This window comes from Homarus americanus, unplaced genomic scaffold, assembly GCF_018991925.1.
Source record: "Homarus americanus isolate GMGI-L3 unplaced genomic scaffold, GMGI_Hamer_2.0 scaffold25220, whole genome shotgun sequence".
NCBI lineage: Eukaryota > Metazoa > Arthropoda > Malacostraca > Decapoda > Nephropidae > Homarus > Homarus americanus.
In genome coordinates this window covers 1-26,626 of record NW_024720600.1, presented here as the reverse complement: position 1 = coordinate 26,626, position 26,626 = coordinate 1, and the positions used below count along the sequence as shown (strand labels likewise).

The 26,626-nt window shown below is 41.3% G+C and overlaps 1 long non-coding RNA gene across 1 annotated transcript in view; it reads right to left on the bottom strand.

Moving 5' to 3' along the window:
- LOC121860672 overlaps positions 1-18,321 on the bottom strand; it is a 32,569-nt gene extending 14,248 nt beyond the window's left edge. The window contains exon 1 of the long non-coding RNA XR_006087905.1: positions 18,253-18,321. This is a non-coding gene — a long non-coding RNA (uncharacterized LOC121860672). The remainder of the gene's footprint in view (positions 1-18,252) is intronic.
- Positions 18,322-26,626: the final 8,305 nt, after the last annotated feature.

Sequence of the window (26,626 nt, the reverse complement as noted above, 5' to 3'; positions counted from 1 at the left end):
ACAGGTATACAGTTCAGCATACATATACACAACACAGGTATACAGTTCAGCATACATATACACAACTCAGGTATACAGTTCAGCATACATATACACAACACAGGTATACAGTTCAGCATGCATATATACACACACAGGTATACACCAGCATATATATACACAACACAGGTATACAGTTCAGCATACATATACACAACACAGGTATACAGTTCAGCATACATATACACAACTCAGGTATACAGTTCAGCATACATATACACAACACAGGTATACAGTTCAGCATACATATACACAACACAGGTATACAGTTCAGCATACATATACACAACACAGGTATACAGTTCAGCATACATATACACAACACAGGTATACAGTTCAGCATACATATACACAACTCAGGTATACAGTTCAGCATACATATACACAACACAGGTATACAGTTCAGCATGCATAAACACAACACAGGTATACAGTGCATGCATATACACAACACAGGTATACAGTTCAGCATACATATATACACAACACAGGTATACATTCAGCATGTACTATATACACAACACAGGTATACAGTTCAGCATGTATATACACAACACAGGTATACAGTTCAGCATGTATATACCCAACACAGGTATACAGTTCTGCATACATGTATACAACACAGGTATACACAGCATGCATATATACAACACAGGTATACAGTTCAGCATGTATATACGCAACACAGGTATACAGTCACATGCATATACATAACACAGGTATACAGTCCAGCATACATATACACAACACAGGTATACAGTTCAGCATGCATATACAACACAGGTATACAGTTCAGCATGTATATACACAACACAGGTATACAGTTCAGCATGCATATACACAACACAGGTATACAGTTCAGCATGTATATACACAACACAGGTATACAGTTCAGCATGCATATACATAACACAGGTATACAGTTCAGCATATATACACACAACACAGGTATACAGTTCAGCATGCATATACACAACACAGGTATACAGTTCAGCATGTATACACAACACAGGTATACAGTTCAGCATGCATATACACAACACAGGTATACATTCAGCATGCATATACACACACAGGTATACAGTTCAGCATGCATCGACACAACACAGGTATACAGTTCAGCATGTATATACACAACACAGGTATACAGTCTCATAACAACACAGGTATACAGTCAGCATGCATATACACAACACAGGTATACAGTCAGCATACATATACACAACACAGGTATACAGTCCAGCATGCATATACACAACACAGGTATACAGTTCAGCTGCATATACACAACAATATACAGTTCAGCATGTATACACAACACAGGTATACAGTTCAGCATACATATACACAACACAGGTATACAGTTCAGCATGCATATACACAACACAGGTATACAGTTCAGCATACATATATACACAAACAGGTATACAGTTCAGCATACATATACACAACACAGGTATACAGTTCAGCATACATCTAAACAACACAGGTATACAGTTCAGCATGCATATATACAACACAGGTATACAGATATATACAAAACAGTATACAGTTCAGCATACATATACACAACACAGGTATACAGTCCAGCATACATATACACAACCAGGCAGTTCACATACATATAACAACACAGGTATAGTTCAGCATACATACAACACAGGTATACAGTTCAGCATGCATATACACAACACAGGTATACAGTTCAGCATGCATATACAACACAGGTATACAGTGCAGCATATATATACAAACACAGGTATACAGTTCAGCATGCATATATACAACACAGGTATACAGTTCAGCATGCATATATACAACAGGTATAGTTCAGCATGCATCTAAACAACACAGGTATAGTCTAGCATGCATATATACAACACAGGTATACAGTTCAGCATGCATATACACAACACAGGTATACAGTCTAGCATGCATACACAACACAGGTACAGTTCAGCATGTATATACACAACACAGGTATACAGTTCAGCATGCATATACACAACACAGGTATACAGTTCAGCATGTATATACACAACACAGGTATACAGTTCAGCATGCATATACACAACACAGGTATACAGTTCAGCATGCATATACACAACAGGTATACAGTTCACATGCATATACACAACACAGGTATACAGTTCAGCATGTATATACACAACACAGGTGATACAGTTCAGCATGCATATACACAACACAGGTATACAGTTCAGCATACATATACACAACACAGGTATACAGTTCAGCATGTATACACACAACACAGGTATACAGTTCAGCATGCATATACACAACACAGGTATACAGTTCAGCATGCATATACACAACACAGGTATACAGTTCAGCATACATATACACAACACAGGTATACATTTCAGCATGCATATACACAACACAGGTATACAGTTCAGCATGCATATATGCAACACAGGCATACAGTTCAGCATGTATATATACAACACAGGTATACAGTTCAGCATGTATATATGCAACACAGGCATACAGTTCAGCATGTATATATACAACACAGGTATACAGTTCAGCATGCATATATGCAACACAGGCATACAGTTCAGCATGTATATATACAACACAGGTATACAGTTCAGCATGCATATATGCAACACAGGTATACAGTTCAGCATGTATATATACAACACAGGTATACAGTTCAGCATGCATATATGCAACACAGGTATACAGTTCAGCATGTATATATACAACACAGGTATACAGTTCAGCATGTATATACACAACACAGGTATACAGTTCAGCATGTATATACGCAACACAGGTATACAGTTCAGCATGTATATACGCAACACAGGTATACAGTTCTGCATACATGTATACAACACAGGTATACAGTTCAGCATGTATATATACAACACAGGTATACAGTTCAGCATGTATATACGCAACACAGGTATACAGTTCAGCATGCATATATGCAACACAGGCATACAGTTCAGCATGTATATATACAACACAGGTATACAGTTCAGCATGTATATACACAACACAGGTATACAGTTCAGCATGTATATACGCAACACAGGTATACAGTTCTGCATACATGTATACAACACAGGTATACATTTCAGCATGCATATATACAACACAGGTATACAGTTCAGCATGTATATACGCAATACAGGTATACAGTTCAGCATGCATATACATAACACAGGTATACAGTTCAGCATGCATATACATAACACAGGCATACAGTTCAGCATGCATATACATAACACAGGTATACAGTTCAGCATGCATATACAACACAGGTATGCAGTTCGGCGGCGCTTATACGCAGCACAGGTACCACAGTTCGGCATGCATATACATAACACGGGTATGCAGTTCAGCATGCATATATACCTTTTGGGCATACAGTTCGGCATGTACTGTATATACTGGCTTTACAGGTATGCAGTTCAGCGTGCGCCATACACAACACAGGTATGCAGTTCAGCATGCATATATGCAACACAGGCATACAGCTCAGCATAGCCACACACAACACAGGTATACAGTTCAGCATACATATATACAACACAGGTATACCAGTTCAGCATGTACTGTATGCTCACACACAACCTGAGTATACAGTTCTGCATACATATATACAACACAGGTATACATTTCATCATGCATATATACAACACAGGTATACAGTTCAGCATGCATATACGCAACACAGGTATACAGTTCAGCATGCATATACACAACACAGGTATACAGTTCAGCATGCATATACACAACACAGGTATACAGTTCAGCATGCATATACACAACACAGGTATACAGTTCAGCATGCATATACACAACACAGGTATACAGTTCAGCATGTATATACACAACACAGGTATACAGTTCAGCATGCATATACACAACACAGGTATACAGTTCAGCATGCATATACACAACACAGGTATACAGTTCAGCATGCATATACACAACACAGGTATACAGTTCAGCATGCATATCACCACAACACAGGTATACAGTTCAGCATGCATATACACAACACGGGTATACAGTTCAGCGCATACAGTTCAATCATATACACACACACACACAGGTATACAGTTCAGCATGCATCTACACAACACAGGTATACAGTTCAGCATACATATACACAACACAGGTATACAGTTCAGCATGCATATACACAACACAGGTAAACAGTTCAGCATGCATATACACAACACAGGTATACAGTTCAGCATGCATATACACAACACAGGTATACAGTTCAGCATACATATACACAACACAGGTATACAGTTCAGCATGCATATATGCAACACAGGCATACAGTTCAGCATACATATACACAACACAGGTATACAGTTCAGCATGCATATACACAACACAGGTATACAGTTCAGCATGCATATACACAACACAGGTATACAGTTCAACATGCATATACACAACACAGGTATACAGTTCAGCAAGTCAATTAACATAAGAGAATCTGAGGCGGTACATCCCAGAAAGCAGTAATAGTGTGTTGTTATATATGAAAAAAAAACGACCTTCAGACGCCCTCCCTCACCTAACCTGTTATGGATGATATCATTAAGGAAGTCCACGTGAGGGACCACGTACCTGAAGAATTATACCTAGTTGTTTATCTAATTTCGCCTACAGGTGTTGAGAGAGTGATTTACCTTTTATAATTATCTAAGTCCATATTATGTTAATCCTATACGACATGATACAACACTTTCAGAGATTTTGCGAAGAAATTGGAAGCGGTGAAGACGGGTGATGAATAAATGAGAGGAATATGAGTGTCCCGTGTGTGTATGTGTACGTGTGACTCATGTCTGTGTGTACGTATAGTGGCTCATGACTGTGTGTACGTGTAGTGTGACTCATGTCAGTGTGTACGTGTAGTTTGACTTATGCCTGTGTGTACGTGCAGTGGTCAGGGTTCCTTGAAAGACAAAAGACTTTTTCTTCCAATTAAATTCAAGTTTAACAAGTAGTGGTTAGTTCAGTGTTAAGTAACCCGGCACCTGGAGAGGATGGGAGAGGGGGAGGGAGGAGGGGTAGGGGGAGGTTTACAAATTGAGTAAAGAAAAGATTAATGTTTTTTTGCTGAAGCACTTCGTCACTATTGTCTAAATTACATCTTTTTAGCCCAAACATCGCCTAAGATATCACCCTGACAACCAAGAAAACAGACAGAGTAATCACTAATAAGCTCCCTCCCTTCACCCTTTAGAATTAAAATCCTCGAGCGACACCTGTTTAGTTTTTTAGTTTAACAAATTTATTGACAAAGCTTGGAGGACAGTTTGCCTATTCTGAGTAATTCAGTCAGGTCTTGACACTGAGGGTGGTATCACTTCTCACTGCCACACAGGACAGAGGTTCATACGCAAAGAAATACATCATATTCATTGACAGTATATATAGGTCAGATTCATGTGGGTGATGTCACTGTTCACTGCCATGCAGGACAGAGGTTGGTACACAAAGAAATACATTATATTCATTAGCAGTATATATAGGTCAGATTCATGTGGGTGATGTCACTGTTCGCGACACCTGAAGACGGAATAGGGGAGGCGAAGTGCAATAGTAAAACACCACAAACTAGATCCCAACACTCGGCCTCTGTATTAGATAATGTGTTGTGGACCAGAGGTGTAGTAACTATACCACTTGTGTTACGTGAATCACTCTCTGGTTATAAATAATTCCAATGGTAAGGGTAAAAAAAAACAAGATAAGAAAAAAAAGGTCAAACGATCAAAAAACGCTGAGTCAATAATTATCATATTATTAAACTGGTGGGAGGTCAACACTAGCACCACACACACACACACACACACACACACACACACACACACACAGGCTACAGGCATGGACTGCAGAGAACAAGGTTACCATCAACCACACCAAAACCGTAGTCATGCACATCAATACCGCCACCACTCCAGTGCAAGCTACAGCAGTCACAGTGGGTGCCCATCCTCTCCAGTTAGTGCAGTCTGCCAAACTCCTGGGTGTTACCATAGACCACAAACTGGACTGGAAGGCCCATGTAAACAACACAATCAAGGCAGCCTCGTACCGACTCTACATGCTACGACGACTTAGGTCACTTGAGACACCCACGCCAGAGCTGAGGACTATCTACAACGCCTTTATTCTCCCCAAACTAACGTATGTGTCACCAGCCTTGTCGTCTTCTCTCAACTCTACCCAACAACGTCGGCTAGAGAAGGTACAGAAAAGGGCCTGCAGAATCATGCTCGGCGCAGACTACTCTGGCTACATCAACGCTCTCTCCACCCTGGAAATCCATCCCTCAGTGACCTCCACCACCAAGCACTAGCAAGGTTTGGCAGTGGACTACTGCTAGTACTGCACCATCCTCGTCATCGCCACCTCCTGCCACCGGCAGTCCCCCGCCCACCTCACACAGTCCGCCACTACAACAAAATTCAGCCCATAAGAGCCCGCACCGATAGATATAAGAATAGCACCATCCCATCTATTGTTAAAATAATAAACAACTCCTAATTTATTTACTGTACAGCCCTGTAAATGTATTCAACGCATATCATTATGTCTAAATCAAATGTAAGTTTGTATATTTTCAGCCACCGGCTGCAACTCTATTAATAAACCATTTATTATTATTATTATTATTATTACACACACACACACACACACACACACTCTCTCTCTCTCATTACTGATGATCACTTGTTCTGGGTGACTGGTGCTGTGTAGGCGAGGAGGAAGAGGAGGAGAGAGCGAGGTAGAAGTAGGATGAAGAATTGAAGATGGAGAGAAGGAGGAAGATATACAGGGAGAAGGAGAGGAGAAGGAAGAGGGAAAGGTAGAAGTGGGGGAGAAGAAGAGGAGTCATGTGGCCAGGTAGATGGAAGGGGGAGGGAAAGGGCGAGGCAGGTAGCCAGGTAAGTGATAGGGGGAGGGGGAAGGGGGGGGGGAAGGAAGAATGAAGGAAGATTAGAGGTGGGGGAAGGAAGTTATAGTTCGGAAATTGAAGAAATTCAGGAGGAGGTAAGAGAGGGCAGGCTGACCGCCTAGCTAAGCTAATAGTGTGTTAGGGTTGTGTCATGGGTAAGTTATTGTCTGCCGGTACAGGCACTAGACAGCCTACCCTGTCCCATTTATGGGTGATTTAAGGGCCTTAATTCATATTCCGCCGACCCTACTGGCGGATGCTGGTCTAGGGAGGTTGTCTATTGCCTGGCCGTGTAGATCGGGGGTGGCAATGGACCTTTTGAGATTTCGTAGCTTTTTGGGAACCTTGTATGGTTGTTGTCGTTATCTGGTGGGAGTCTTTGAAGGAGTTCTTGCTCTGATCGTTCTATCTTTTGCCAGATTCTGTTGGCCAGGGTGTGCAGCTGCTGGTTGATGGGTTTCATTCTCAGGTCTCTATGTATCTCGGCTGTGGTTCTGGTGAAGGGGTATCTTTCACCTGTGACGAATCTTAGGGCTTCATTTTGGACCACCTGTAATTTTCATATTTGAGTGGTGCTCATAGTATGAAGAGGTATTGCTGGGTAAGTTAATATCGTGTGATAAATGATGTCACCAGGCGGAGTTTTATTTTCTCAGGAAGCGCTTTAAAGCGGTATAGTTTTCTCAGCTCTCTTCTTGCTTTTTCCTTCCTACTGTGGACATGATGGGAGTAACCTGTCGTGGATATATGTAGGCCCAGGAGGGTGCCTCTGCTTTTGTATTCTATCTGGGCATTATTGATTACTAATGGATGGGTTTTCCTTCTGCATAAGGGGATCACTGTGAATTTCGGGAGATTGGTTTGGATTTTCCATTGTTTTTCGTAGTTATTTACCCTTTTTAATTCCCGCCTGGTGTTTTCGGCCTGTAACGCTAGCGATTTTCCTTGATGTGTTGTTATTTGAGTGATGTCATCTGCATACATAATATCTTCGTCAGGGGGAAGGGAGGCAGGTGGTCAAGTAAGTGATATGGGGAAGGGGATGGGGAAGGAGGGAGGTGGTCAGGTAGGTGGTTGGGGGAGGGGGAAAGTGGTAGGGAGGAGGGGGAAAGTGGTAGGGAGGAGGGGGAAAGTGAAGAAGAGGGATTACAGTACAATCAGTGACACTACTACACCGTCCAACTAACACGCCACTGTACACGGTAATCACATAACGTACACTACTTTTCTTGGCGATTGTAGACGGACGGAACTTTCTCTCTCTCTCTCATTCCATCACTGTATGTGTGTGTGTTTCTGTATCTATGTATGTTAGTTGGAGACATACACACACAACACACACACACACACACACACACACACACACACACACACAGTTAATTATTCCAAAATATATACATACGAATATAGTGTACAGATGTAAGTAACACAAAAGCATAAGTAGCCACACCCTTAAAACAGTAAAACAACAACAACAAAAACAACACTAACAACAACAACACTAATAGCAACAACAACAACAACAACAACAATAACAGAAACAACAACAGTCATTCCTCACATACCAAGTTAGTGAGCAAACAAGAAACTTCACCAGTCACTTTGGTAAATGCCGGAGGTGAGGCCGCCCTGACCACGCCCATCACCCTCTCACCTTACTAACCACGCCCATCACCCTCTCACCTCTCTGACCACGCCCATCACCCTCTGACCACGCCCATCAACCCTCTCACCTTGCTAACCACGCCCATCACCCTCTCACCTCTCTGACCACGCCCATCACCCTCTGACCACGCCCATCACCCCCTCACCTCGCTGACCACGGGCACCTTCTCCTACACCACGCCCACCTTCCCTTACACCACGCCCATCGTCCCTTACACCACGCCCATTAACATAAAAATATACACAAAATATACCGGTTACATAAATTACCAAACATATGTTAGTGTACACAGGAGGAAGTGTACATAACTGACAGTGTGTATTCGTGTCAGCTGTTATACATAATGGGAGAGTGTTTATAATACCTTGAAAGTGAGACATATTACTCAGAGCAAAATTATTATGTAGTTTGTGTAAATATTATGTCTACAGTGATCGACACGTTCACCGGTATTGTTCTTCATACAGGTAAACATAGGTTCACCTGTGCTGTTCTTCATACAGGTAAGTGAACGTTCACCTGTGCTGTTCTTCATACAGGTAAGTGAACGTTCACCTGTGCTGTTCTTCATACAGGTAAGTATACGTTCATCTGTACTGTGTTTTATAGATTAAAGTGTACAGTACGACTGTTGTGTAAAAATTTTTACACGTAAGGTTGTAAGGTGTTGACAGACTGTGTGTGTATGTGGGTAATACAACTCAGAGATATACTTTATGTAGACTTCAGGACTCAACAGTGAAACAGCAAATGAAGGAAATGTATGAAGGAAGAGGAAGATATGGGAAAGAAGGAAAGAAGAACAGTATTTGCTGCACTACTGGTCTTTGATGGTGTTGCTGTACACCTCACTGCTGTGTTGCACTTTATAGGAGGGAGGGAGGGAGGGCACGGTGACCATTAGTGGCTGGTGACGTGACCTTGACGTGGTGCTGGAGAGAGGGGGTGGTGGGAGGGGAGCCTGAGGGAGTGGTGGGGTTAGTAGAGAATGTTGGGAGGGGAGGAGGAAGGAAACGGTTGGGGAGGGAGGGTATTACGGTTGATGAGAGGAGGGGTGAGGGGAGGTAGGGGGAGAGGTGAGGGGAAGGAAGTAGGGGAGAGGTGAGGGGGGAGGTAGAAGGGGAAAGGGACGAAGAATAGTAATGGAAGAAAAGGAGGAAGGGGAGGAACTCACCTGCTGTTACTTATAAGGTGTTACGTCACGCACCTGAGCTACCGCACCAAAAGTATGTAAAGTCTTCCGGTCGAGTCGCGCGCGCGTGTCTGTGTGTGTATGTGTGTGTGTATGTGTTACGAGGCAGATGTATACATAAGACTACATATACGTACTGTGTAAGTATAGAGGAGTTGTTATAACGTCATAAACTTGGGTTAATATTACCACAAGATGGTGCTGCGCCATGGACCACACGAGACATTTGTTCCCAGACACAAGTTGATGATGATGGTGTCGAGTTAGATACAACACTGGAGTACAACACTGGAGTACAACGCTGGAGTACAACGCTGGAGTACAACACTGGAGTACAACACTGGAGTACAACACTGGAGTACAACACTGGAGTGTACATAACTTTGGGTACGTATTGAACATGTTCAGTAAAGAAGCAGTGTATATCCTTATTAAAGTACCAGTACAACCTCAACTTGCAGTAATGTACCAGTGTACACATATTCTAATAGTATCCTTACATCTTAGTATAAGACAATATGACACAACAGACAAAGGATTTTGACAACCCTACCATGATAACAGGAGTCGTAGTGTTAATTTTAAAATTCATCGGCCCCCACCATGAAGACACCTTTATGGTTGGGTGCATCATTAACTGTTATACTGTACAGTAGCCCCAAGGGTCTGGTCTACCAGGATATACCGTACTGTATAATAACTTTATAAAAGTTTGTACTTCATGAAATACCTTCTGGCTGCATTTGATTACACCTACGTCTCAGAGTCAACACCTGACAAACCAGGTAAGTAAACTAACTAATAAATGTAAACATTACTTGAAAGAACATCAGTACGTTAGTTTTCTGGTTTGACTTATATAAACGAAGTAGCCACTATATCTGGAACACCTGTCCTGTGGGTCGGTACACCTGCACAAACACCTGCGGAGTCCTGTATATGTGGAATCTTCAACCATACCACCACCACCTAACCTTCAACCACACTACCACCACCTAACCTTCAACCACACTACCACCACCTAACCTTCAACCACCACCACACACACCACCACCACCTAACCTAGTGTTTATTTATTATGCCTTTCTCTCTTATCCTCAGTTTTTCTATTCACTATACATTCTGTTGTCTGTTGTTCTTCTCTTCAACCTCCTTCCTTTATCTCTCACTCCCCCTATTTCTCTCCCTTTTCTTGACCCCTATTCATCCTCTTTATCTCTTATTATCCTTATCTATCTCGTCTCGTCTTCTTCTTATTCTCATTCATTATATTTATCTCCCTTTGTTCTCTCTGTTCGTTTGTATCTATGTGTTTATTCATGCATCTGTACAGTTAGTTCTATCTATTACTTATTATTTATATTTATCATTCTCTCTCTCTCTATGCATCTTCTTTTCTCGTCTCTACTCTCTCTCTCTCTCTCTCTCTCTCTCTCTCTCTCTCTCTCTCTCACACACACACACACATGTAATCTGTTATAATTGTTCTTTAATTATTACTGTTATATATCCGGAGTGAAACATCATATTTCAGTCTAATTTTAGCTTTCTTTTCTGTATTTTCACATTGGTGTATTTCCGTTGCTGTATCCTATTGGCTGTATCCTATTTGCTGTATCCTAGTGGCTGTATCCTAGTGGCTGTATCCTAGTGGCTGTACCCTAGTGGCTGTATCGTTGTAACTAACATAGGGCATCATTACTCGGTGGTGTACTCACAAGAGGTTCTCCTGAAGCACGAAAACTAAGTAAACCATCAGACCATTGGGTTAGCATCAATAATCGTGTTTTAGAGACAGTTTTCTCTCCTTTGTACCTGATTTTAAAAAAAAAAAAATTATATATATATATATATATATATATATATATATATATATATATATATATATATATATATATATATATATATATATATATATATATATATATATATATATATATAATTTTTTTTAATATTGATTTATTGTTAAAATTTTACCTGTTGGTTCAGATAGCTTTCATACTTATGCAGGACCCACCACACAGTATACACTTATGACGACCACCACACAGTATACACTTATGACGACCACCACAGGCCACTTGTGACGACCACCACACAGTATACACTTACTTGACGACCACCACACACAGGCTACACTTATGACGACCACCACACGGTATACACTTATGACTGACCACCACAGGCTACGCGCGGCGAGCCACCACACAGTATACACGCCTGGCGACCACCACACGGTATACACTTATGACGACCACCACGCAGGCTACGCCCCATGACGACCACCACACGGTATACACTGCCGGCTGACGACCACCACGGAGCTTCCCACTTGCGGCAGCCACCACACGGTATACGCGCGAGCGACCACCACCACACAGGCTACGCCGCGGCGACCACCACACGGGCTACGCCGCGGCGACCACTACGGTATACACTTATGACGACCACCACACAGGCTACACCCTTGACGACCACCACACGGTATACACTTATGGCGACCACCACGGTATACGCGGCGACCACACCACACGGTATACACTTATGACGACCACCACACGGTATACACTTATGACGACCACCACACGAGTATACGCCGCGAGCGACCACCACACAGGCTATGATCACCACACGGTATACGCCGGCAGCCACCACACGGTATACACTTATGACGACCACCACACAGGCTACACCCCGGCAACCACCACACGGTATACACTTATGACGACCACCACACGGTATCACTTATGACGACCACCACACAGTATACGCCCATGACGACCACCACACGGTATACACTTATGACGACAACCACGCACGGTATACGCATGACGACTCACTACGGTATGCACTTATGACGACCACCGCACGGTATACACTTATGACGACCACCACACAATTATGCACTCCATGACGACCACCACAGTATACACTTATGACCGACCACCACACAGTGTACACTTGCCAGTGACCACCACACGGTATACGCCCCGCGGCGACCACTACGGTATACGCCGCGGCGACCACCACACGGTATACACCCGCGGCAGCCACCGGTATACGCCGCGACGACCACCACAGGCTACACTTACTTGACGACCACCCACAGTATACACTTACAGGCGACCACCACACAGGCTACGCCCCTTGACGACCACCACACAGGCTACGCCGCCACGGCGACCACCACACGGTATACACTTATGACGACCACCACACGGTATACGCCTTGGCGACCACCACACAGGCTACGCCGCGGCGAGCCACCACACGGTATACACTTATGACGACCACCACGGTATACGCATGACGACCACCACGGTATACCTTATGACGACCACCACGCAATTCATACACTTATGCCGGCGACCACCACACAGGCGGCTGCACTTATGACGACCACCACACAGGCTACGCCGCGGCGACCACCACCCCAGGCTGCCTTATGACGACCACCACAGTATACACCCTTGACGACCACCACACAGGCTACACGCCCCATGACGACCGCCACACAGGCTACACTTGCAATGACCACCACACGGTATACATAATCACCATACTCATCACCACCACTCATCACCACCACCACACGTCATCACCACCACCATACGTCATCCACCACCACCACACTTATCACCTCCACTACCACATCACCACCTCACACACATCATCACCACCACACTCCACCACCACCACCACCACCACCACTCCTCCCACCACCAGACGTCATCCTACCACCACCACCCTCCCGGCCATCACCACCACCACCACCACCACGCCACCACCACTCATCACATCACCATCCACTACTACACTCATCACCTACTACATGCACCCTTATACCACCACACACATCACCTCCACCACCACACACATCACCTCTACCAGCACACACCATCAACACCACAACACTCACCACCACTACCACCACCATACTCATCACCACCCTCCACCACCACACACATCCCACCTCTACCAGCCCCACCATCAACAACACAACACTCTACCACTACCACCCTGTCACTCATCACCACCTCCACCACCACACACATCCCCACCTCTACAGCCACACACCTGCCATCAACACCAACACACTCACCACCACCACCATGCTTGTCCACCCTCCAGCCACCACACACATCACCTCTGTACACCATCAACACCCTTACTCACCACACACCACTACCACCACCCACCACTCATCACCACCACCACCATCTCATCACATCACCACCACTCCACTCGTCATCATTAAACAATCGTCACCTCCACCACTCCATCACACCACACCACTCACATTATCACCCACCACGTCACACACATCCACCACCCCTCACTCGTCATCACCCACCAGACACATTATCACCACCACACACATCACACCACCACCACACACATCACCACCACCACACACACATCACCACCACCACCACACATCACCACCACCACCACCACACACACACACCACCACCACCACACTTATCACCACCACCACCACACATCTACCACACATCACCACCACCACACATCATCACCATCACTACCACACTCATCACCACCACACCACATCACCACCACCACACACACACATCACCACCACCACCACCACACACACACACACCACCACCCACCACTTATCACCACCACCACCACCACACACACATCCTACCACCACACACATCACCACCACCACACACATCATCTACATCACTACCACCTCATCACCACACACATCACCACACCACCACACACACATCACCACCACCACACCGCACATCACCACCACCACCACACATCACCACCCACCACACACATCACCACCACCACACACATCACCACCATCACTACCACACTCATCACCACCACACACATCACCACCACTCACTCGTCATCACCACCACCACAATCATGACGTTATAACCAATTATGTAAATGAAAATCCAGAATGTAAACATCGTATGACGAGCCAGAAACTCTTAACACACGTCTTACTAACCCAGCCCCAGTTAGCGTAAGAGGTCAGTCAAAACAGAGACCCACACGAGAATGACACTACACTAAAATAGAACTATCGGGGAAATTTTTTATTCAGTGAAATTATTAGAAATGAATAAAAATCAATAATTATGTAATGTGGTTAGAAAGAAAAGGAAAAAAAAATACTTAGACACAAACAGATAGCGAGTAAATTTTTAAGGCGCTGTTAGAGAAGCCGTATTAGAAGTGATGACTGTTATCATGTGACTCAGAGCCCGTCCTTGTTGTTCAGTTGGTAAATATCTGAAGAGAATTATAGTGTCTGATTTTGTATGTTGATTATAAGGGCAAAACTTAATCTAAAATAACTAATTTAATTTTAGCTAACCTAAATTAACTCCCTGTAACAACCTAATTTAGCCTAAACGATTATAGGGTGACAATGAAGCCATGAACTCATTTTAATCAGTAACAACTCATTGTAATTAATGTCTGCTGTAGGAATTTTCAGATGACATCAAGGACTAAGTTTTGGAAAATTTAACCTCATCTTCAAAACTAAAGATGGACAAATGGAACGGTATGTTAAAAGCTCACAGGACAACTGGCAGTGTAAGCAAATGCAAAAGTTCAGGACGAAGAAGATCAATAAGACCTGAAGAAACAATTGAAAGAGTGAGAGAAGCATGAACAGGGTAAATGTGCGTGCGATCGTGAGGAAGGATCTTACTCTGTACCCCTACAAAATACAAGTGTTTCTCAACAGTTGAAACCAACAGACCATTGAAGTCGACTGGCATATGTAACACTAGCACTGGATTTTCGAAGGGCAACTCAATTTTTGGGAATTTGGGCAAAAACCTCATAATGCCTAATGGAGTACATTTTCACTCTCCTGTACTGTACTGTACGTCAACAAACAAAACTGTCTAATATGGAGTAACACAAATCCACAGGAAATCTACGAAAAAAACTTTACACAACCAGAAAATGACAGTCTGGTGTGGTATCTCAAAATCTTGGATAATATGACAATGATCACGGGGAAACTGTGATCGCGAGTGGTAATCGGTGCCGCGCAATGCTGAGAGATATTTAATTCCTGAATAACGTCACTGCAACCCAAACTTCAGTGACATTTTCTTTCATCACAACTAATGCAACAGGCAAATGTTGCAAGGGATTTTTCCAAATCACGTCATTTCAAGATTTGGGGACGTTCCCTGTCCACTTGACCTTACAACTCTTCTGAAACACTTCAGTGAGTTATGGATAACTTCTCCCGTTGCTGTGACTGCGTACGTTCTAACGGAAGTTAACTGACTTAAGTAATTTTTAAGAAATGAATAAGTGTGAATGCCACCAATATTTCCAGAGTGTTCTTCTACATTATTGCCATCCCGAACTTATACTATCAAAATAAAACAATTAATCAACAATACAAATGTGTCCATGAATTGTCACCCTGTATAACTTAACCAAATCTAACTGTAACTTAACCTAACCAAAGTTAAATAGCAGAACCATTTACCATCATATAGCACCTGCTGTAACCGGTTCAGAAAAGCATACGATTATATCTTAAGACAGAGATTAAACGCCCCAAAATTAACGACCTTGGATGTAACCATTAGTGTTGGTGTACAGTTGTGTACAGCGAGGTGATGTAACCATTGTGTACATATACTTGTACGACCAATATTGTAAATGTGAACCATAAAGATTTACCTGGTAGCTGCTGTTTCTCACTCTTAATCTTGATACTGTTTAAAATTTAACAATTCCTATACGTTCACGCGTGAGCCAGACAACCAGGAGGTGGCATCCACGGTACAACTGTGAACCAGGCGACCAGGAGGTGGCACCCACGGTACAACTGTGAACCAGGCGACCAGGAGGTGGCACCCACGGTACAACTGTGAACCAGACGACCAGGAGGTGGCATCCACGGTACAACTGTGAACCAGGCACCAGGAGGTGCACCCACGGTACAACTGTGAACCAGGGCGACCAGAGGTGGCACCCACGGTACAACTGTGAACCAGGGCGACCAGGAGGTGGCACCCACGGTACAACAGAACCAGGCGAGGTGGCACCCACGGTACAATCAGAACCAGGCGACCAGGGAGGTGGCACCCACGGTACAATCCAGAACTTGAAAGTGACCAGGAGGTGGCACCCACGGTACAACTGTGAACCAGGCGACCAGGAGGTGGCACCCACGGCCAACCGTAGAACCAGGCGACCAGGAGGCGGCACCCACGGTACAACTGTGAACCAGGCGACAGGAGGTGGCACCCACGGTACAACTGTGAATCAGGCGACCAGGAGGTGGCACCCACGGTACAACTGTGAACCAGACGACCAGGAGGTGGCACCCACGGTACAACTGTGAACCAGACGACCAGGAGATGGTACCCACGGTACAACTGTGAACCAGGCGACCAGGAGGTGGCACCCACGGTACAACTGTGAACCAGGCGACCAGGAGGTGGCACCCACCGTACAACTGTGAACCAGACGACCAGGAGGTGGCACCCACGGTACAACTGTGAACCAGACGACCAGGAGGTGGCACCCACGGTACAACTGTGAACCAGACGACCAGGAGGTGGCACCCACGGTACAACTGTGAACCAGACGACCAGGAGATGGTACCCACGGTACAACTGTGAACCAGGCGACCGGTGGCACCCACGGTACAACTGTGAACCAGGCGACCAGGAGGTGGCACCCACCGTACAACTGTGAACCAGACGACCAGGAGGTGGCACCCACGGTACAACTGTGAACCAGGCGACCAGGAGGTGGCACCCATGGTACAACTGTGAACCAGACGACCAGGAGGTGGCACCCACGGTACAACTGTGAACCAGACGACCAGGAGATGGTACCCACGGTACAACTGTGAACCAGACGACCAGGAGGTGGCACCCACGGTACAACTTTCAGTTTCACTAGACTCGGTAACGCTTCAATACTGCAACATACTTTCCTTTTCGTATTTTAAGTTATTTTCCTCCTTAATGATTCACTTACGACACTTCATAAATATCAACAACTAGTAAGCGTCACTTCACTTTCAATAACTGTTAACTTTCCATCAACAGCTGCGGTAACATATTTTCTTAACCTCAATATCCACCAGACACAAGACACTTATAATTTTCTAATTTGGGAAATGTTCTAACAGTGACTGTTCAGGTTCAGTCGTAGAGTAAGTATTTTCTTCACATAATTGCATCATTACGTTTATTAAGAAATATCTGCTCAATATGACGAATAAAGCACATCGACACATATTAGCAGGCAATAGTTACCAGTCAACAGTTAAGATAATACAACACAATGCAATGTTGACCTCTAGAAATATAATCAATATTAAAATTAACTAGAATAAAGTTAAACTTTTAGAGTGGCGTGATACAGCAGCGAGAGCGAAGAAACCCACTTGCACACCCGACTACAGTCATGACGGTACTGAGCCGAAAGGTGAGGCTACTGGGCCTGGCCCGCCACACACCTCTACACAGGCAGGACTTCCACTAGCAATGGTCCGCTTTACCCTAAGCCCTAAAACAAATACAATATTAACCTAAATCCTTAATTTTGACCCTAGAATTATGCATGCGTCTGGAGTTTGATGTTGACTTTATAATTATTATTAATACGCCTCAACAACTACAGTCTTTAAAATCCTGTTCTGCAGATGAATGGATGAAGAAAAGGTCTTTAGCGACTGGAAAATAGCACATGGAAGTCCTTTACTCAAACGGTGATCCTCACTCCGCGAACAATTAAGGCCGTTGAGTTTAACCAACATAATGTATAAAAAAAAATTAGTGACCATTATACATGATGTCATGATGGAACATCTATACCTTGTATAGAATGCCAACACAGTTTTACCCCGGGACGCTCTTACTTAAGGTGCTGGATGTGTGTGGACAGTTTCTGGAGTGGGGTGGCAACATTGACAATATTATACAGTATACAGTATCTAGACTTTGCCAAGACTTTCGAAAGCGTACCTCATGAAAGGCTGAAGATTAAACTCGAAGGGTACAGAATTCTGGTGTGCTTCCTGGAATGTATCAGAAACTATTTGTGACCGCAAGCAGTGTGTGGTGATTAATGGCACGAAATCGTCATGCGCACCAGTGATAAGCGTGGTATTACATATTCTAGCAGGACAGTGTATACTAGGACCGTTGTTGTTGTTTGTTTCATAATTGATATGCCAGATACTAGACACTACCTCGTATAAATGTTTGCGGACGACGTTAAGTTATTTCGGAAAATTAAGAACTAAACGGACTGTGAAGCGCTACAGGAAGATCTCTGTCAGCTTCAGAGTTAGTCAAATGAATGGTCATACTAACAGTAAGGAGAAATATCACATCTCCCAACGTAATAAACAGCATTAACTGAGACTGAATGTGACAAGGACCTGGGTGTGTATGTCGACAACAAATTGAAGTTCTCGGACTATTGTGAAAAGAAGGTAAATCAAACAACTAAGCTAGTGGGTCTTATAAGAAGGCGCTCAGATGCCTAGAGTCGAGACATCTAGGCCCGAGACATCCCGTCCCTCATAACGCTCTTCGAAAATGAGGCGCTTCCTCGTTTGGAGTCTGTCATTCCGTCTGGTCCCTGAGATATGCTGGAAACTGTCAGTTAATTGAGAATGTCCAAAATAGGGCCACCAAACTGGCGCCTGCACTATACCACCTCAAGTACCTAGAGAGATTAGAACGCCTGCAGTGCAGCAGTTGCCTAGCTTATACTATAGACGAGTAAGGAGTGACTTAATAATAGAAGTTTATAAGCACCTCAGAAGACATTACCCATCCGAGCGTTCATACCTGGAACTAGGGAATGCCCGCTTCAAAAGAGGTCACATTCTCAGGTAAAAGAAGCCACAAGTTCGAAAAATCGCCAGGACAAACTCTTTTGGAGTGAAAGTTGTAAATTCTTGGTGTTATCGCCGCCCTCAACACGCAGTGCTATTGCAATTATGGGAGGGTGACAAGAGTAATGAGAAAAGTGTTGTGGTGTACTAAGCGAGGAGACGATGGCGCCACAGCCCAGGCCTTAAAGTGAAAACATACGGCAGGACCTCTCAACCGATCGCCCGACATGTGACCTAGCTAGATGTGTGTGGGTGTTGGCCGCTCGGGATACTTCTGGCTAGCACTGGTCAGACTCTTAGAGTGAACACACTAGCTATAACTAGGGGGTACTTGGAACGATACTAGGAGTTAAGTGGAGCTATAAGCCCGCACACGTGAGTGAGAGAACAGTGATTGTGTTGTGGTGAAATGTTGGGAACTATATACGTGCATAGTATAAAGCACTTGGATAATAACCATACAGAATAATGTATTTACTAACTGACATATAATGTATATGTAATGGAATGTAATCAGTAGTTAATGAGTGTCATTCTTTACAGGTTTTGACCATATCATTAAATACACATTGAGTGAGTCCACGTTGTGGGTTTCTTTCATACTTGGAATAACCTGCCCGACTGATGTGACGGCACCGAGTGTGAGCTCATTCAAGACCAGACTTGACCAACACTGGTGCAGGTTCAAATAAATTCAGGAGCCAGTGCATGTCCAGTACTTGCCAACAGTGTGCAATCAGCCAACATCATCCCAGTATACAAAAACAGTAGGGAAACTGCAGAAGAAAACTACAGACCGATTAGCCTAACATCCCATAATATGCAAGCTCTGAGAAAATTCTGAGGGACGCCATCATTCAACACCTGACCGAATACAGTCTTATCAACGGATCACAACACGGTTTCATGGAAAGAAAATCCTGTCTGACAATTACCCACGTTCCAGGAAACGGTAACAGACTACATGAAAAAAGGTTCTCCGTGAAGTATCACAAAGCTCTATCCTTGGACCACATTGTTTGGTGATCTACATAAGCGACATAGATGAAAATATATCGAGCCACATTGTCAAGTTTGCTGACGACACGAAGATATTTGGGAAGGTAACAAGTCAAAACGATGTCGCAACAATGCAGAAAGACCCGCACGAGCTGTTCAAATGGTCAAGAGACTGGCAATTGCTCTTTAACATTATTAAATGGAAGACCCTACACGTATAGGATACAACACTCTTAATCACAACTCTTCTGTTAATAACACTTTCCAGGATACTGTCGATAAAGAGAAAGATGTAGACGTTGTGACACTGCTGAAATTTAATAATTTTCACTGAAGACAGCGCAACAAGTGGGGGCACCATTAAAAAAAAGCGAAGCAAAATTTGGGAATTATAAAACGTACCGTAGAATACAAAGATAGCAAAATGCGCCTTCAACTGTACATATCTCACGTACGTCCCAGTCTGATTTACTGTGTACAAATATAGAAATCTTATCTCCAGAGACCTAACATCCTCAAAAAAGGTGCAACACTGAGCGACTAAGATGCTTCCGGAACTATGACATCTCAATTATCCATGTAACTGAGGGTGGAAAACGTGAACCCGGGCTTTTTCTTTGTGATGTTACGCACCTTCAACACGAATGAACATAACTGACAAAATTATCAAAAACAATGAAAGGCTCCTACACAGGCCACTGGCCTCCTTCCGTCTGCATGGCCACTTTTAGTGGGTGGCCATTAGGTAAATAAAGTTGCAAATTAAGTCGATATCCCATCATAAATATTCTCAATAGATGGGTAAACACCAGAAAATGTTCAATGAACAAGATTTAACAGTAATTTCAGGAATTTTTACTTAACGTATCTTTTATATCTTAGGGTTACCAGATTTGAACGTCGAAAAAGGTGGACAACCCGAAGAATTTTCTTATCTTCTTGGTGGGAGTGAGGGAGGGGGGGGGTGCAAAATATCCCACGTTGAATCATTGTTATACTCGTGTATTGTACACTAGTACGTTTATATCAAGTAGGCCTATCGATATTTTAGAATTTTTGTGGCTGAAAACATTAATATATGGTAATTACTCAAAATTTTCTGTAGCTTACCATATGTTTAGTGCAGATTGATCATTAATTTTCTTTTCCTTGATGTGCCCATGTATATTTCTCTGTAGATCGCATCATTCTCAGCAGTGGTTGACTGCTCATTAAGAAGGCATGAAGTCTTCGCAGGAAATTTCTCTGAAGTTGTACTGTACAAGCAGAAGTCCTTTCAGTTACTCAACTGTCAACTTATTTCTCTTCTTTGTCCACTGGCTTTTCATCACTGAAAAAATCCTCTCTACATTTGCATTGTGAGCAGGTATAGCAAAGAAAAACTGTGCACGTTTCAACAGCTCTGAATGACGATCAATGTTCTGGGACCTTTCAAAATATTTGGTCTACTTCTGATGTGCTATAAATAAAGTGAATTCTTCATCACTCTTGTGACTTTCTGTAAATTTCTTCGGATTGCTAACTTCATCAAAACATTTCACGTCATCAATTGGCACTCCCTTATTAATCAGATATTTGATACATGATTCCACATCAGTCGAGTTCGGTGTTTCACTCCGTGTCATCCATTTAAAACAAAAGTCTTCCAGGAGTTTAATCAATTTATGCAAATACTCTAAACACCTGCTGTACAGATTATCTACTTCATCACAGAATTTGTTACACTCGTCATTCATTCCTTCCATGCGCTTCTGTGTCAGAAGTCCCTTCACTTTCATAGACATGAAGCTTTAAGTCTTTCGTTCAAAGAAGGTGTGAATAAAGTTCGAACTATTCAACACTTCAACAACAGAATTGTTTTCTCTTTCAGTGGCTTGAGTGTGGCTAATTACTCGCCACTTATGGGTTTTCGAGGTCATTTCTTGGTGCTTGTGTATTATTCTGGATGTACTTATATAGTTAGGCACATTAAATTTTAGTTCAGAGAGAAAAAGTATTTTTGGCCAAAAATCCTTTGAGGCATAAGACTTACAATTTTTGTCATTTTCGACCAAAAAATGGATTTTGTTCAAAATTTCAGTATAGGTACTCCTGAATGTGCTGCTTAAGGATCTGTTAACCAAAATTTGATATCTTGATTATAACTTGTTCAAATGGCTTTTAGAAAATGTTCAAATGATTTTTAGAATATTTTAATTACTTTTGCAATGCTAATTACTCGCCACTTATGGGTTTTCGAGGTCATTTCTTGGTGCTTGTGTATCTGTTAAATTGTAGTTCAGAGGAAAACGCATTTTTGTGCAAAAATCCTTTAAGGCTATGGGCCCACAATTTTTCGTCATTTTGGCCAAAAATGGATTTTTGATTTCAAATTTCAATGCCGATATCCCTGAATGTGCTTGGGATCTGATGGCAAATTTGATATCTTGATTCTCTAACTATTTCCAAATAAACTTAGAAAAATATTACCAAATGATTTTAGAATGTTTAGTACTTTTTCTGTCTTCAATTACTCTTGCTTATAGGTTTTCGAGGTCATTTCTTGGTGCTTGTGTATTATTCTAGATGTGCGCCGTAGTTAGGCATTAAATTTTTAGTTCAGAGAAAGAAAGCAATATTTTATTGAAATACTAAAGCTATAGACTTACAATTTTCGTCTCATTTCAATAAAAATGGATTTTGTTCCAAAATTTCCAGTATAGGTACTCCTGAATGTGCTGTAGGATCTGTTAACCAAATTTGATATCTTGATTTATAACTTGTTCGTGGCTTTTAAGAAAATGTTCAAAATGATTTTTAAGATATTTTGATACTTTTGCAATGCTAATTACTCGCCATATGGGTTTTCAAGATTATTTCTTGGTGCTTGCATATTATTCTGGATGTACTTAAACAGATTAGGCACATTAAATTTTTAATTCAAGAAAAACGCATTTTAGCCAAAATCCTTTAAAGACATAGGCTTACATTTTCTCATTAAAGCCAAAAAATGGATTATTCAAATTTAGTATAAGTACCCTGAATATGCTGCTTAAGCATCTGTTAACAAAATTGATATCTTAATTATAACTTGTTCAAATAGGCTTATAAAATGTTCAAATGATTTTTAGAACATCACATTACTTCAATGCAATTACTCGCCACTTATGGGTTTCAAGGTCATTTCTTGGTGCTATGTATTATTCTGGATGTACCAAATTAGGCCATTCCAATTTTAGATTCAGAGAGAAAAGCATTACAGCCAAAAATCCTTTAAAGGCCTATAGACTTACAATTTTCCGTCATTTCGGCCAAAAATGGATTTTTGTTCAAAATTTCATTATAGGTACTCTGAATGTTAACACTTGGATCTGTTAACCAAATTTGATATCTTGATTATAACATTTTAAATGGCTTTTAGAAAAATGTTCAAATGATTTTTAAGATATTTTATTACTTTTGCAATGCTAATTACTCGCCACTTATGGGTTTTCAAGGTATTTCTTGGTGCTTATTATTACTCCGGATGTACATAAATAGTTGACACATTAAATTTTAAGTTCAGAGAAAAACGTATTTTAAAAATCCTTTAAGGCCTATGACACAATTTTCTTCATTTCGGCCAAAAAAATGGATTTTGTTCAAAAATTTCTATAGGTACTCTGAATATTCTGCTAAGGATCTATTAACCAAAATTTGATATCTTGATTACAACTTGTTCAAAATGACTTTTGAAAATATTCAAATACTAGAATATTTAATTACTTTTGCAATCTAATTACTCGCCACTTATGGGTTTTCAGGTAATTTCTTGGGCAATGTTTATTCTAGATGTACTTAAATAATTGCACTAAATTTTAGTTCAGAGAAAAAAAACAATCCAAAAAATCCTTTAAAGCATATAGACTTACAATTTTCATCATTTCGGCCAAAATATTTTTATTCAAAAACTAGTATAAGTACCCTAGATATTGCTGCTTAGGATCTGTTAACCAAAATTTGATATCTTGATTATAACATTTAAATGGCTTTTAGAAAATATTCAAATGATTTTTAGAATATTTTAATTACTTTTCCAATACTATTACTCGCCACTTATGGGTTTTCGAGGTCATTCTTGGTCCTTGTGATATTATTCTGGATGTACTTAAATAGTTAGGCACATTAATATTTAGTTCAGAGAAAACGTATTTTTGTCAAAAATCCTTTAAGGCTACAGACAATTTTTCATTATCTCCAAAAAAATGATTTTTTTCCAAAATTTCAGTATAGAACTCCCTAGAATAATGCCTTAATGATCTGTTAACCAAAAATTGATATCTGATTATAACTTGTTCAAATGGCTTTTAGAAAATAATTCAAATAATTTTAGAATATTTTAATTACTTTGCAATACTAATTACTCACTTAGGTTTCGAGGTCATTTCTTGGTGCCCATGTATTATTCTGGATGCACTTAAATAGCTAGGCACATTAAATTTTAGTTCAGAGAAAACGCATTTTGGCCAAAAATCATCCAGGCTATAGACTTACAATTTTCTTCATTTCACTAAAAAATGGATTTTTGTTCAATTTCAGTATAGGTACTCCTAAATGTGCCTTGAAATCTGTTAACAAATTTGATATCTTGATTACAACATTTAATAAACTTTTAGAAAATGTTCAAATAATTTTAGAATATTACGATACTTTTACATACTAATTACTCGCCAATTATGGGTTTTCGAGTCATTTCTTGGTGCTTGTCCTTATTATTCTGGATGTACTTAATAGTTAAGCACATTAAAATTTTAGTTCAAGAAACCCATCCAATTTTTGACCAAAAAATCCTTTAAAGGAACCATAGACTACAACTTTCTTCATTCGACCAAAAATGGATTTTGTTCAAAATTTCAAAATATAGGTACTCCTAAGACCATGCCAAGATCTATTCAACAAAATTGATATCCAGATTATAACTTGTTCCAAATGGCTTTAGAAAATGTTCAAATATTTTAGAATATTTAATTACTTTTTTAATTACTCACACTATATGGGTTTCGAGTTCTTTCTTGGTGCATGTATTATTCTGGATGTACTTAAAATAGTTAGGCACATAGAAATTTTAATTCAAGAAAAACGCATTTTTGGAAATCCTAGGCTATAGACTTACAATTTTCGTCATTTCGAGCCCAAAAAATGGATTTTGTTCCAAAAAATTCCAGTAGGTACTCTGAAAATGCTGCTTGATCATTAACCAAATTTGATATCTTGATTACAACGTTCAAATGGCTTTTGAAAAGTTCAAATGATTTTAAGATAATTTTATTACGCAATGCTAATTACTCACTTAAATATGGGTTTTCGAGGTCATTTCTTGGTGCCACATCATTATTGGATGTACTTAAATAGTTAAGACACTAAATTTTTAGTTCAGAGAAAAACATATTTTATCAAAATCCTTTAGGCTATAGACTTACAATTTTCTTCATTTACCGACAAAAAAATGGTTTTGATTAATTTCAGTATAGAACACTCCCCTGAATGTGCATTGGATCTGTTAACCAAAATTGATATCTGATTATAACATTTCAAATGGCTTAGAAAATGTTACCAAAATGATTTTAAGATATTTTAATTACTTTTGCAAAATTCTAAATTCTGCCCTTACTGGGTTTCAAGATATTTATGGTGCTTGTGTATTATTCTGGATGTACTTAAATAATTAAGCACATTAAATTTTTAGTTCAGAGAAAAGCATTTTACTGGCCAAAAAATCCTTTAAAGGCTATAGACTTCGTACCATCATTCGCAAAAAATATTTTGTTCAAAATTTCAGTACAGTTACTCCTAAATATTGCTGTAGGATCTGTTAACCAAATTTGATATCTTGATTATAACATTCAAATGGCC